We start from the raw sequence: 15,715 nt of genomic DNA on the forward strand, positions 1-15,715 counted from the left end.
GGACGGACATAAAAATATTGAAAGGGAAAGGATGGGTCCTGCAACTAAGGGAGAGTCCTGGACCAAGAGGAGCAGGGTAGAGGAGATGGGGGTAAGGGCAGTGCCCCCCAAATAAATTTCCCCAGGTTGCTTTTCCTAACCCAGAGGATCTCTAACTTTTTGGTCTCAGGAATCTTTTCCTAAAATTACTGAAGCCCTAAAAAGCTTTTGTGTAAGTGTGTGTGTGTAATCACACTGTATCACAAATTAAAGCTGAGAAAGTTTTTAAACACAAGAATACACAAGTGCACGTCTCCCATAGCCTCCTACTGAGAGTGTAGTACTACATTTTGGAGAAGTTTGATAAGAGTTGTAAAACTCTAAAATACTTACCTTTTGATCCATAGAGTCATCCAGGGGTTTAGCATAAGGGGCAAGGAAATAATCTATCACCAGGAGTGTGTGTGTGTGTGTGTGTCACACAATATAATTTGTGACCCCCCCCCAAGGGAAACCACAAATATGACAACAGGAAGGGATAGATTTAATATGTAATACCTCGCAATATAAAGTAGAAGGTTTATGTCTGATTCTGGGTTCCACCACTCACAGAAGTTGTCGAACCCCTATAACATCAATAGCATCATCTATAAAATGGGAATTAGACTACCCACTTCATAGGGTTGTTGTGAATATGGAAGGAGATTATCCATTTCAGGTACTTAGTTCCTGGCATATGGTAAGTGCTCCATAAATGTTAAATATCTTCCCTACTCCTGCATGCACACTTAGAATCAAATAAATTTGATTTTACACTAATATAGAATTGAATTTATTTGCATCAAAATGTATCCAGTGTATTAAGTAAAAGGTTAACAAGACAGCACACGCTGCCTAGTTCTATTTTTGAGAAGAACGAAATTTTCAAAGAAATTCTGTGACTACACACACAAGTTGTTAACATGGGTTAGTGCGGGTTATTTGTGTATTTTCTCTTTCCTCGGGTATGTGTGTCTTCTAATTTTTCCAAAGTTGTCTGACAGGGCGACAGGAGGTTTTCCTTGGAGCTGTACGGTGCGCTGGCCGCCACCAGAGGGCGCTGGCGCTTGCGCGTTTCTTTGGACTCCAACGCGGAGGCTGGACCCACATGGGCTGGACGGAGGCAAGAGCCTGGACCCCAGAAGACCGTGAAATAGTGGTTTCCTTCCAAAATGCAAACAGATACTTGCACATTCGGAGCTACTGATCCAGGATCGCATCCCAGACCATTTTTAATCAGACTCTCTGGGGGTGAGAATAGACATCAGCTATTTAAATATAAATATAAAAATATAAATATATATTTATATGCATGCAGAATATATATATATATATATATATATATTCCAAGATGATTCTTCTGTGCTGCAAAATCCCTGATCCATAAGGAAACCAAAGGCGACCTGATGCCAGGTGCCCTGCAGGATCGGGAGGAGATAAGCTTGTCGTTCTCAATCCCTCAAAGACGGGGTCCACCTGCCACCATGAGCCCTCGTCTGCCCCCTCCTCCACGCCGGTGGACCCCCATCCCCCTTCCCCACCAGTCAATGCTGCTTCCCTCAGATGCTCCACACAATGAGATCTTCCCAAGGCAGGGGCTTCCTTCTTCCTCACCTGTCCCAAGCCCTGGAAGGTGCTGTGTTCCAGTCGGAGAACCTCACCTCCAGGGCAGTCAACCAGCCCTGCTTCTGTGTCTCCAAGAACAGGGCCCAGAGTTTGGCTGGGGGGGTGGGGGGGGACCCTGCAATCTGGCTTCTTGTGCAGCACCCTTGGTGCAAGGGGCCTGGCTTAGAGGACTTGGCTGCTCGGGGAGCAGGAAAGGGGGAGAGGGAAGGTGGAGAACAGAGGAGAGCTTCATCAGCGCGGTGGGCTGTAATCCTCTGCCTAACAAAGTTTCCCGGTTACCCGGATGAGAGTGACTGCAGAGGATAACCGTCCCAAGGAAAGCCAGCCCCTCGTTCTCCCAGTGCTTGGGAGTAGAACTAAAATCCCTTCTGGGGTTTTCCACAGGACCCCATGTGGAATGCAAGAAGCATGCGACTGCCAGATGGTTTAACTGGGATTCTCATTTCTGCATTGTTTGTTTGCCCATCCTCTTTTCTTCTCCTCAACATACTTCAGCTGCTGCTGACTCCAGATGGAGAGTAAGAAGGGAGAGCAGGGGCCAGTGGTAGCCAGAATGTTTTCACCAGTGAAGGGTGATGTCCCCAGAAATCCCCACAGAGTTTCATTGGTTTGGTGATGTCTCTGGAAGCAAAGGAGCAATCGCTGTGGATATGCGCTCTCTGGAACCACTTCCAACCAGCCTGTTAGAAGGATCTGATGGGCCTTGGCTTTGGAGAAGGCTGGGGAAAGTCCGCTCTCTCAACACCAGAATTCTCTCTCATTCCGGTCTCTGTAGGGACCTGTTGCTGCTAGCCCAACAGCCCAAAGCTTAGTGACTTTACATAGCTGCTCCTGACTTCTCGCCAGGCTGTGGAGCAGCTGGGGTGTTTGCATGCTGGCCTTGTGCGTGTAGCTGAACAGCTGGCTCGTTCTGTCCACTTGCTTTTTTGTCTTGGGCTTCTTTCAAGCTTGATGGGCTCAGGGGGCACGGGCTAAAAGGCTTCTCGACGCCACGACTCCAGACTCGGAACATCATCCCCCTGCATTCATTAGTGGAGACAAGCCACAAGTGGGGAAATGCCCTCCGTCTCTTGATGGAAGAAGTAGCAAAACATCTGTGGCTGTATTGAACATAGTACAGCATTTCATATCATGGACTTTAATTCATATTTTGAGCCAATTGACCCTTTGTTGAGTGGAGTGGGGTTGTGGAGAGACGGCCTGTACATTATAGGATGTTTGGCAACATCCCTGGCCTCCACCTACTAGAGGCTCATAGAACACACACACCGCAGTTGTCACAACCAAAAATATCCCCAGACATGGCCAGATGTCCCCTGAGGGGCCAACATCACCCCTCATGGAGAACCACTGATCTGCGAGTGTTGATTAAAAAAAAAATGTGTCTCTGGTACTTGGTATCAGCATCTATGATTTCAGAGCAACGCTGACTCACATCCGCTTGTAGAACTGAATATCAGCCTCTAGACTAACTCTTTTGGCCAGTGTAACAGTTCCATGTGCCAGTTTGTGGATAGATGCGATGACCCCTCTCCTGAGCAATATCAGGTGCATCATCCATGCAGATGCTCAGAGCATTAGGAAGCAATTCGCTTTTCTTTCTCTTATTTCCCACAGTTATGTTCCCTCACCTGCATCGGGCTTTATGAAGCCAGGACGCGCTAGCAGTGGCCACGTCGCAAGAGAAAGGGTTCGGCATATGGATGGCAATGGAAGAGGCACGTTACAGTTTGTCGGGATTTGAGTTACTTCAATTCTGTTCTCACATAAAACAGAGACCTACCACCTGGGACGTTCCTAAATTGCCCAGTTTGGAGTCATACTTGCCGAGAGTAGCATTCTTTATGGCTGCCCTTCATTATTTCAACAGCCACTTCTTCTCAAACCATTTTCTAAAAAGATTTATTTGCTTATTTGAGAGAGAGGATGAGTGGTGAGAAAGGGCAGAGGGAGAGAGAGAGAATTTCCAGCAGACTCCTTGCTGAACCCAATCCCACGACCCCTGGACCATGACCCGAGCTGTAATCAAGAGTCAGACGATTAACCAATGGAGCCACTCAGGCATCCCCAAAACCAATTTTAATTTCCAGGTTTTTCTTATTTTTCATTGTTCCCTTCCCCCCAAATACCTGAGATGCAGTAATCCCTACAAAATAACAGGAAATCTTAATATCCCCAAAGGCTAGTTGCTTTTCTGGCTTGAAAATGGCATATATGCCCATGCTATAACAATCCAGTGTTTTTCCAGCTCCTCGGGACTGTTTATGATGATGATAATCTTGGCTGAGAGGTGTTGCTGACACCATTATTTCGTGAGAGAGACTGAAGGACCCAGCATCTTTATGTTCAGAAAGCATCCTATTTTGTTGTCTCAGTTCTTTGATCTTGCCAGGAATCATCGAACTGTGAAAGACTGAGAGGAAATTCATATTCCACAGGAAAAAAAAAAGTTTGCTCCATCAAGGAGAAACAAAAAAAAAAATGGAGGTAGAACTTGGTGCTTATGGAATTGAACACATGGAGAGGCCAGTAGTGAAAATCGCCTTGTCCCATAGCCAAGCCCGTTCCCTGCTTATCTTTTAAATAAAGGGCTCCAACATTTATTTTGCACTGAGAAACCGATCTGGGGGAGCAGGAGCCAGGCTGCATGAGTTATCTGAGACACGAGCGCAGTCACAGCACTACCTTCACAGGTCTGATGAACTGCTGCCAGCTTTTAATTGGAACCTACACATGAAAAAGAGAGACTCTTTTGACGGTCTATAAATAATCACAACACAGAGGAAATGTAGCAGCTATAGAAATAGTTACAGCAAATAAGAGCTTCCTTTTGAAAGCTGCAAAGTCTTTTCTCTTTTCTCTTCACCCCTCCTCAGATCCTTCTGTTGGCTCATGTCCCTGCTTCCTTAGACCTAGAGTCATCTCCTAATCTAGGTTTGCGACTCTGTCCGTGCAATATTTGATAACTTCTGTTTTTCTTCGGTACCAGGCTACAATTAATTGGCCTTGGCTTGCAAAGGTTCCAGCATGTATAATTTACTCTTATTTTATTTGTTTTTATTTATTTATTTGTTCATTCATTCATTCATTCATTTTACTTAAATTCAATTTGCCAACATACAGTATAACGCCCAGTGCTCATCCCATCATGTGCCCTCCTCAGTGCCCATCACCCAGTCACCCCATCCCCCCCACCCACCTCCCCTTCTGCAACCCTTTGTTTGTTTCCCAGAGTTAGGAGTCTCTCGTGGTTTGTCTTCCTCGCTAGTTTTCCCCCCTCAGTTTCCTTTTCAATAATGTGTTGCTTTAGATCCTTAAGCTCCGTGGGACAAGAGCATCCTCAAGTACTAAAATCCCCAAACAGGTGTTCTTTACCTTCTCATAGGTGGTGTACTGTCCCTACATGTCGTTAACCCCAACAGTAAGCTCTGGAAATCAGGGTCACACTCTCTGATATATATGTGTGATGGGAAAGGGGTGAAGGCTGGCTTTTCAAAAGTCATGTGCCTTTTAGAGTACTTGGAAAATCTGAGGATTTAGGGTCAAGGAGGATATGTTGGTGGAAAATAATTTAACATTTGAAAATGTCCTGGGAGACCTGGAGCCCTAATCTTTAAGCAAAGCATGGGCTTCAGTTTTGAACTTCTTGCTTTTTGAAAGAAGAAGGAGTCTAACCTCTAGCCACTTGGGGCCATTTCACCAGAAGGCAATTGTCTCAGAAGGCTGTGAAGAATCTGTATGCGAATCCTTGTCTCAGGCTCCATTTTCAAGGGGTTATGAAGGCCGGGAGAGTCATCCTGCCAACAAAAAGCCTCCTTACAGCATAAAATAGAGTGAACATTTAGACTGACACCCAGATGGCTTCCTGGAAGATAAATGACTGGCAGTAGGCCTCTTGCATTCCACCCACTGGAAGAAGCAGTTTCCTGGTGAAGCAAAACTTCCTCGCAGTAAGCAAGTGTGGGGACCCACATTCCTTACTTGGAGCAATGAGAGGCCTAAGGTAAGGTGCTTTTGCAAGGTGCAATGGTGGCTCAAATGAAAGGCACAGAAAACAGAGAAGAGCTGGATGCTCTATCTGAATGATGAAAAGAATCCAGAGAGAAAAAAAATGTACTTAGTCCAATAGTTTAAAGAGTCACCTGGTTTTATTAGGTTGTGTTTTGTACTGGAGCTTTATACTGCACAACACTTGCAAATGTATATGCATAAGTATAACTCTGCTTATGTAAACTGGAAAGTCTATTTCTCACTGAATCACCAGAGATCAGTCATTTGCAATCTTTTAATTGTCTTTATAAAGCCCCGAGTTCAAGAGCTGCTTCAGGTGTTGTTATAAACACGTGATAGGATAGAGAAGATTTCAGTGTCTGGAGTGACAGAGTTAAGAGCAGACATCACTGAAGGCACTTACTCCTGCATGTTATGGGCTGAATGGTGTTCTCCTGGATTCAGAGTTGAAGCCCTAACCCCTTGTATCTCAGATTGTGACTGTATTTGGAAAATGGGCTTCGAAAGAGGTGGTTAGGTTAAAACCAGACCTTTGGGGTGGGCCCTGAGGCAATCTGACCTGTGTCCTTAGAAAAAGAGGAAATTTGGATGCAGACAGAGAGGGAAGACCATATGGAGGGTCAGGAGGAAGGTGACGTCTAAAGACAGAGAGGCCTCAGAAGAAACCAAGTCCATGGACTTCCAGCCTCCAGAACTGGGGGAAAGCAAGTTTCTGCTGTTGAAGTCATCTGTCCTCCAGTCTTTGGTTTTCGTGATGGCATCCCTAGCAAACGGACACACTGGGAATGGTCTACTTTATATTTTCACACTCAGAGTAATGGAAGACAGTCACCACAGGGGCTGTGAGGAGGCTGTGGTTCCTAACCTTGCAGTGAGAAGGCAAGCATGAATTACACGATCCTGAAATCCCTTTAGCATCCTAGCCATTCTGCTGAGTCTGGGTTTTCCTTGAGTCCTTTTGATGAGAGTAACAAGGAACCTTGGAATTCAGGTGATTCTGATAATCACAGTCTTCCCCCCACCACACACACAAACTTTTCCTTCCCTCATCCTTCATAACTGCCCTCCCACCCTCTGGGAAGGTAGACATGTTCAGTTTTGTCTTTTGTCTTGTGGCCTCCTCGGTGAACTGTTTTCCTGTCCATACACATTCTCTTGCCTGAGCCTCCTTAGAACCAAAGGGTAACGTATTTGAAAGGCACTTGAGCAGGCTTATTGGTAGAGTCCGGGGCAGTGGTCCTAAACCTTGAGCATCCTGAATCAGCTTGTTTGGTGGGGGGGGAGGTTGCAGGGGAGAGGACTTGGTAAACTTGTTAACGCACAGATTGCTGGGCAGCCCCCCTGAGTTTCTGCTGAGTCAGTACTTCTAGGATGGGGACTGAGAATTCACATCTCTAGCAAATTCCCACGTCATCTGTGCTGCTGCACCAGGGCCCCTATCTGGGTACTGGAACAGAAACAGATCATGAGTCCTTACTTCTCTGGCTCCAGTCCTGGCCATTTTAGCTCAGCACAGTAGATAGGATAGATACCACGTTCTCCCTTTTTTTTTTTTTAATATTGTACCTATATTTTAATTCAGGCCTCCATTGAGGTAGATGCTGTCATTGAGGGTACAGGAAAGGGTATGTGCTATGACTACATTTTCCTCAAATGAAGTTGCTGAGAAGAAGCCATAACCAAGATGAAGACATTCTACAGTTCCACTTAGCCTGAACTTTTCTTTGAGGTCAGTGAGCAACAAATGGGCAACTTAAGTCTTATTTATTTATTTACGTCTCTTTATGGGTAAGTGTAAGTAAACGTTAAGGGAAGGGAAGGGTGTACCTACTACAGTGATGGATAAGCTAATGACGATAATTAAATTTATCTAGGGTACCTATTCAAAATTAGAAGCATTTAACTTGTATGAAGCCACTGAGACGAGGAAAGTGTAGTAATTATGACAGGAAGGTTGAAAGAGATTGTATACTTGTTAATCAGATGCCCATTGATTGCGATTTGGAAGTTTTGTGTGTACATGCGTGTGAAAATACTTAATATATTAGTAAAAACCTATGTTGTAAGAATCAGTGATATCAATTTGTCAGAAATTCTTGTTAATTGGGAGTTGAGTCTACTCATTGACTGCACTACTTACTTGCCCTCCTGACATTGAAGGGTGAGGGCATCACAGGGCAGAGAGAGAAGGCCCACTGACTCCTGTGATCAGAAACCCTGTGCCCTCTTGTGTTAGTGTAAGGTCTTCTGGTTGAGAGCGCAGTAGCTGACTCTAGCTAACAAGTAAAAACAGAACAAAACAACAATGGGAAATGAAGGGAAGGGGAACTGGAATGACCCCGTTATAGCTCACTTAAGCCCAAACCAAATGGGCTTCCCACTGCAGAAGCTGGGGAAGCCCCAGGAACTTCAGTGACTGGACCATCTTGGAGACATTCTGTTTATTGCATTGCTGATCACGTAATGTGACCCAACCTCCAGAGCAGCTAGTCTCTCATTCTCCCTCTTCCACATTATTTTAAGATTTTATTTATTTATTAATGAGAGACACACAGAGAGAGATGCAGAGACAAAGACAGAGGGAGAAGCAGGCTCCCTGCAGGGAGCCCAATGTGGGACTCGATCCCAGGACCCCAGGATCATGACCTGAGACAAAGGCAGACACTGAACCATTGAGCCACCCAGGCGTCCCTCCCTCTTCCAAATTTTAAATTCATGGCCAAGAAAATCTGACTGGCAAGCTCAGGGCAGGGGATTACCCCTGGATCAGTTAGCTCTGGCGAGGAAATTCAAGTCATGTCACATGACTGTGGATACTGGGGACTCCTGGTATTAGTGGTGTCCCTATGGAGGAAGGAATTGTAGATCAGGCAACTATCTCCCATTGTATTTACTACACACCATTTTCATGTTTCATCCCATGACTTCCCAGGTCATCTTTGATGAATTACACATCCTTTCTGCTTCATCACCTTTCTTTAGGTGCTGTCCTAGAGTCAATGTCCTATGCTCCAGGTTTACAACTCCTTTCTCCTCTTCACTCATAACCGCCATTCTTGATGCTCACTGCTTACATTATTGTATCTGGATTAATTTATACTGAAGAGTGAATAACATTGCCTCATTCTTTTTTAATTATTTTTTTAAATTACAGTAAAACAAACATAACGTAAATTTTACTGTATTAATCCCTTCAAGTGTATAATTCTGTGACATTAAATACATTCACATTGTCGTGCACCCGTCACCACCAACCATCATCAGAGTTTTTCATCTTCCTCAATTAAAACTCTGTCATCTATTGAACAATAACTTCCCATTGTCCCCTCTCCCTAGCCCCTGGTAATATCTAATCTGCTTTCTGCATCTATAATTTTGATTGCTCTAGGTACTTCATTTAAGTGGAATTATACTGTATTTATCTTTTTGTGACTGGCTTATTTACTTAGCACAATGTCCTTGAAGTTCATCCATGGTTAGCAAGGATTAGGATTTCCTTCCTTTTTAAGGCCGAATAATATTCTATCCTATGTCTGTACCACATTGTTTATCTGTTTATCTGTTCATAGACACTTGGGTTGCTCCCACCTTTTGGCTATTGTGAATAGTGGTGCTATGAACATAGGTAAAAGTTTAATATATTTTTTAGGTGTGTCATATTAATAAGTCAAAGAGAATCTCTACTTATGAATTTCAGGACAAATGAAATAATTAAACATTCCTTTGCTGCCAAATAATACAACTAGTATCTACTCCATCTCTTTGGAAGGGGGATTCCACATATCACTTGTTTCTATACTTTTCACTTGACAAAATACAAGGTAACAGGGCTTTTATTATAGTTGAATTTGTTTTGTATCGCTACAACAACAGCACAATGGGGAAAACATTTCAATAGATCACAATTCCTAGTAACAATTTCATTTAATATTGTAATTGCCATCTGAAAACACATCACACTTTCCTTACTACTTGAATCTTATTCATCCAACTCCTCCTTCCTTGCATGTTAACCAAATGCTTTGCAAATTTGAAACATGTTACAAGGGATTTTCTTTTAAAGAAATATTTTCAAACTGTTCACTGACTCATTTTATGTGTTATGATTGATAACAACAAAAAAAAAGAGATCTTGCCAGTGCCTTCAAAATTACTCTTAAAAATGTGGATTATTTCTTCGACTGGATAAGGCAACAAAACTACATGTGTCCTAAGACAGGAAGAGGTAAATGCCAAGTTGGTACAAACTCTAAAATTCAGTTTTTAGTGGTTTAAAGTAAGGACTATCTTTATGGTCACAAATCAATACTATGTCACTTCTGTAAAACTTGAATTATATTTTAGAATCCTCTCCCATGTATGACTCCAGGTTACAGTAGCCTAAAGACCAATGTGCAGAAGGTAGAAAGAAAGCATCCATCATTACTCTTGGATATCTTCAATGATATGGAAACAGACCGATGGGGAGGTGCCATCAGCTTCTGGGGTTTCTCTTTTATTTCCTCCACTTCCTGTTCAGCTCTTCTTCCCAGTTGGTGACCCTGTTTTCCAACAGTGGCCCCAGTTGGTTGGTGGCAGGCCTACACAAGCAGTAACTATAAAGGGGTCACAGCTTTCCATAGACTGTCCCAAAAGCCACCCCTTCTCAGTACCATTTTGGCTTGGCGTCTCAGAATATCTGGGGTTTGCAAGTCAGAGGAGATGTAACATGACTTCCTGCCTCTCTCTGTTCAGAAGCAGCCATTAGCAACCAGAACATAGATCTCTGATAATCAGAGGAGTTCACCATGGCTCCAGCAAACTCTATGCAAGCTTCCCTAGGAATATGTGCACTGATGCATGGGGGTGGGAAGTGGGTAGAGGGTAGAGGGTAGTGGGTAGAGGCAATTGATTACAGGTAATTACAAGTAATAATTTAAGTAATTGTTTTGGCATTGAATGCTGTGGACTACGAATACTTCTGGAAACATGTCATTTATGCCTTTACATGTAATCGAGTCAGATAACTTATTCTAGATTCTCATCCTTTAGATTCTGTTCCCCTGAAACCACTTCCAGTGCCAATAATCATCAATCAGGATACGATGGAAGCAAAACTTCTATGAGTTATAAAACAAGATATTTATGTAGAAAGTAGATTATACACAATTGTAGGAGGAACTGGGGGGAGTGAAGTCTTGCAAGGTAAGTTAGCAGATCAGAGAAGTAAACCAGAAAATTTGAGAAGCCAAGCATGAACTTACCCCACTTAAAATAATGGATAGAACAACCAGATAGAAGATAAATAAGGGGGATCCCTGGGTGGTGCAGCGGTTTGGCGCCTGCCTTTGGCCCAGGGCGCGATCCTGGAGACCCGGGATCGAATCCCACATCGATGGGTGCATGGAGCCTGCTTCTCCCTCTGCATGGAGCCTGCTTCTCCCTCTGCCTATGTCTCTGCCTCTCTCTCTTTCTCTCTCTGTGACTATCATAAATAAATAAAAATTTAAAAAAAGATAAATAAGGTAAGAGAGGACTTGAATAGCATAATAGACCAATTAGATCTGATGGACACATATGGAACACTCCAACCAATAGAAACAGAATATGTATTCTTCTCAGATGATATTGAACATTAAAAGATATACAGACATACATACAAATATGACATGTAGATATCATACAAGGAATCTTTCCAGATCACTATGGGATAAGTCAGAAATCAATAACAAGAAGAAAACTAGAAAATTCAACAAAATTGTAGAAATTAAACAACACACTTTCAAGCAAACAATGGATCAAAGAAGAAATTAGAAGAGAAATTAGAAAATGCAAAAAAAAAAGAAAATACTTAGAGACAAATGAAAACAAAAATACAACAGTTCAAAAGGTAAGTGATGCTAAAAGGGAAATTCATAGCTACAACTGACATTAAAAAAGAAAAAAAGATCTTAAATCAATAACCTAACTTTCCAACTTAAGGAACTAGAAAAAGAAAAGAAAAAAAAAACTAAACCCAAAGCTACAGAAGGAAATTATAAGGATTAGAGCAGAGAAAAAGGAAGTAAAAAATTAAAAAAGAAAATTAATGAAAACAAAAGTTTGTTCCTTGAAAAGATCAGCAAAATAGACAAATATTTAGCTAGATGGACTAAGATAATAAGAGGGAAGACTCAAATTACTAAAATAAAAGATGAAAGCAGGAACATTAGTACTGATTCTACAGAAATAAAAAGGATTATAAGGAATATTAAAAAGGAGTGCTATGAACAATAGTATATCAATAAGTTGGATAACCTAGACAAAATGAACAATTTCTAGTAACACAAAGCCTACCAAGACTAAATCATGAAGAAATAGAAAATTTAAATACACCTAAATCAGTAATCAAAAATCCCCCCGGGGGGGGGGGGGAAGCCCTGAACCTGATGGCTATACAGGTGAATTCTACCAAGCATTTAAAGAACAAATACCAATCTTTTTCAAGCTTTACTAAGATGACTCAAGAGTAGAAAACTTCCTAACCTTCCTAACTCATTCTATGAGGCCATTATTACTGTGATACCAAAACCAGACAAGGACAGTACAAGAAAAGTACAAACCAATATTCTTCATGAACATTGATGCAAAAATTTGCAACAAAATACTAGCAAACCAAATTCAGTGGCATATGAAAACAATTGTATAGCTTCACCAACAGGGATTTTATTTTTCTGGAATATAACCACTATCCATCATATGAAAATCAAAGTAATACACCACATCAAAAGAATGCAGGGGGAAAAAATGGACCATCTCAAATGATGCAGAAAAAGCATTTGACAAAATTCAACACCTTTTTATGATTAAAAAAAACCCCAACAAATTCTGAATAGAAGGAAACTACTTCAGCATAATAAAAGCCATATGTGAAAAACCTACAGTGAATACCACGCTCAGTGGTGAAAGACTAAAAGCTTTTCCTCTATGATCAGAAGCAAGGCAAAGATGCCTGTTTTCACCAGTTCTATTTAACATAGTACTGGAAGTTCTACCCAGAGCAATTAGGAAAGAAAAATAAAAGTCATTCAAACTGGAAAGGAAGAAGTAAAATGATCTGTTTGTAGATGACTTTATCTTGTCTGTAGAAATATTAGAATAATCTTAAAATAAAAATACATTAGAATAAATGAATAAATATTAGAATAATATTTATTCAAAAAATATTAGAATAAATGAATGCAGCAAATCAGCAAGATACAAATTCAACACACAAATACTGGTTGCATTTCTGTACACAGTGAAAAATCTGAGAAGGAATTATAAAAACAATTTCATTTACAATAGTATCGCAAACAATAAAATACTTAGGAATTTACCAAGGAGATGAAAACGTGTACAATTAAAATTAAAAGACATTATTGAGACAAATTAAAGACAGAAATAAATGGAAACACTTCCCATGTTCATGGATTGGAAGATTTAATATTGTTAAAATGTCAATACTATCTGAAGTGATCTACAGCTTCAATTCAATCCTTATCAAAATCCCAATCATATTTTTTTACAGAAATAGGAAAACACATCCTTAAATTAATGTGGAACCTTAATGGACCCTAAATAGCCAAATGGACTCAAAATTGAAAGACAAAATTGGAAGACTCATCCTCCTGATTTTAAAACTCAGTACAAGGATATAATAATCAAAACACTGTAATATTGACATATGTAGACCGATGAAATAGAATAGAGAGCCCAGAAATAAGCCCTGACATATATAGTCAAATAATATTTGACAAGGTGATAAGACCATTCAGTGGAGAAAGGACAATCTTTTCAACAAATGGTATTGGAAAAACTAGATACCCAAATGCAAAAGAATTAAGTTGGACCCTTACCTAATACCATACAAAATATGGTATTCATTCAAAATGGATCAAAGACTTAAAAGTAAGACCCAAAACAACAAAACTCTTAGGGGAAAACATAGGAAAAAAATCTTCATAACATTGGATTTAACAGTGGATTTTTGGATATGAGAGCAAAGATGTGGGTAACAAAAGAAAAAATAGAGGTATTGGACTTAATAAAAATTTTCAAATTCTGTGCATCAAAAGACACTATCAACAGATTAAAAAAGGCAACCCATAGAATAGGAGAAAATATTTGCAAATCACATATCTGATAAAGGATTAATGTCTAGAATATAGAGAACTCCCAAAACTCAACATCAAAAGACAACCTGATTCAAAAATGGATAAAGAACTTGAATAGAATTTCTTAAAGGAAGTTATAGGAATGGCCAATAAGCACATAGGAAAGGATACTCAATATCACTAATAATTAGGGAAATGCAAATCAAAACTACAATGAGATTCTCGTTACACCCATTGGGATGGATACTATATTTTATTTTGTTTTTAATTTTTTGGGATGACCTCTATTTTTTTTTAAGATTTTATTTATTTATTCATGACAGACACACACACACACACACACACACAGAGAGAGAGAGAGAGAGAGGCAGAGACGCAGGCAGAGGGAGAAGCAGGCTCCATGTAGGGAGCCTGACGTGGGACTCGATCCCGGGTCTCCAGGATCATACCCCAGGCTAGAGACGGCGCCAAACCGCTGGGCCACCGGGGCTGCCCTGGGATAGCTACTATTAAAAAAAAAAAAAAAAAACACAGAAAACAACAAGCATTAGTAAGGACATGAAGAAAGTAGAACCCACGTGCACTGTTGGTGGAGAATGTAAAAATCGTTCAGTTGCTATGGAAACAGAATGGTGATTCCTCAGAAAAAAATTAAAAATAGAATTAATGTATGACTCAACAATTTCACTTCTGGCTATATACCCAAAATAATTGAAAGCAGTCTCAAAGTGATATTTATACATCTATAGTACACAGCATTATTCACAATAGCTAAAACATGGAAGCAAATCTAGTGTCCATTGATAGATGAATGGATAAGCAATATATGGAATAGGTAAGCAATGGAATATTATTTAGCCTTAAAAAGGAAAGAAATTCTGACCCATGCTAAACATGGATGATCCTTGGGAACATTAGATTAAATGAATTAATCCAGTTACAAATACTAAAGAGTAGTCAAAATCCTACAGATAAAAAGTAGAATGGTGATTGCCAGAGTTTGTGGGAAGAGGAAATAGGGAGTTGTTGCCTAATGGGTATACAGTTTCAATTGTATGAAATGAACAGTTCTGGAGATGAATGATGATGATGGTTGTACAAGGTGAATTACTTAATACCACTGAACTGTACACTTAAAATAGTTAAGACGGTAAATTTTATGTTATGTGTAATTTACGGCACACATACAAAAAATTGAACAAGAGCAGCAATACAGCTCTGTTCCAGGGTGGTCTAGAAGAATACCGATAAAGGTAAGTCCTCTTGTGGGCAGAGTTTCAAGCAGTGTGCCTGGATGTTCATTTTGGCTGGGAGGAAGACTGCCCAGAAGTATGGCTCTGCATTTATTCAGGATATAAGTGTAAGGCATTTAAGAAGGGCCACAATTAGAAAATTGTTGACAAGAAGGTCTCGGTAAAGAGGTACGTGGAAAGTCCTATTTGAATGAACACGGAGTATGAAGGTACTTGTGTCCCATATAAATGCTCACCAAAGAATAGTCTCAGGAGAAGAGGATTTTAATAATCAGGTAGACAAGAAGACCCATTTTGTAAATGTCAATCATCTTCCTTCCTTCTATTATTGTCTGATGGGTTCATGGATGATCATGACGGCAGAGACCACAGTGAGCCCTCCAAATGGAGGCAGGTTTGATTATATTGGGTTACTTCTTCAAGGGAGGGACAGTGTTTTATTCTCCCTAGAACATACACATGTCTAGCTAAGAATGTGTCTTCCCTGCTAGAATGCTCCCGCTAAAACGTCTATCTGTAGGCTTTGAGAAGGCCTTTTGCACGATCATGATATTCCATAGTTTTGATTCTGACAATATCCTGCAATAGGCTAATGCTAACAAAGTTCACCAGTTTCAGTCATCTCAAGAGCCGGCCTGAATAGTAGAATGGCTTTTTGAAGACCAAGTCACAGCACTAGCTACGTGGCAATAC

The sequence above is a fragment of the Nyctereutes procyonoides genome, unplaced genomic scaffold, assembly GCF_905146905.1.
Source record: "Nyctereutes procyonoides isolate TBG_1078 unplaced genomic scaffold, NYPRO_anot_genome, whole genome shotgun sequence".
NCBI classification, from domain to species: Eukaryota; Metazoa; Chordata; class Mammalia; order Carnivora; family Canidae; genus Nyctereutes; species Nyctereutes procyonoides.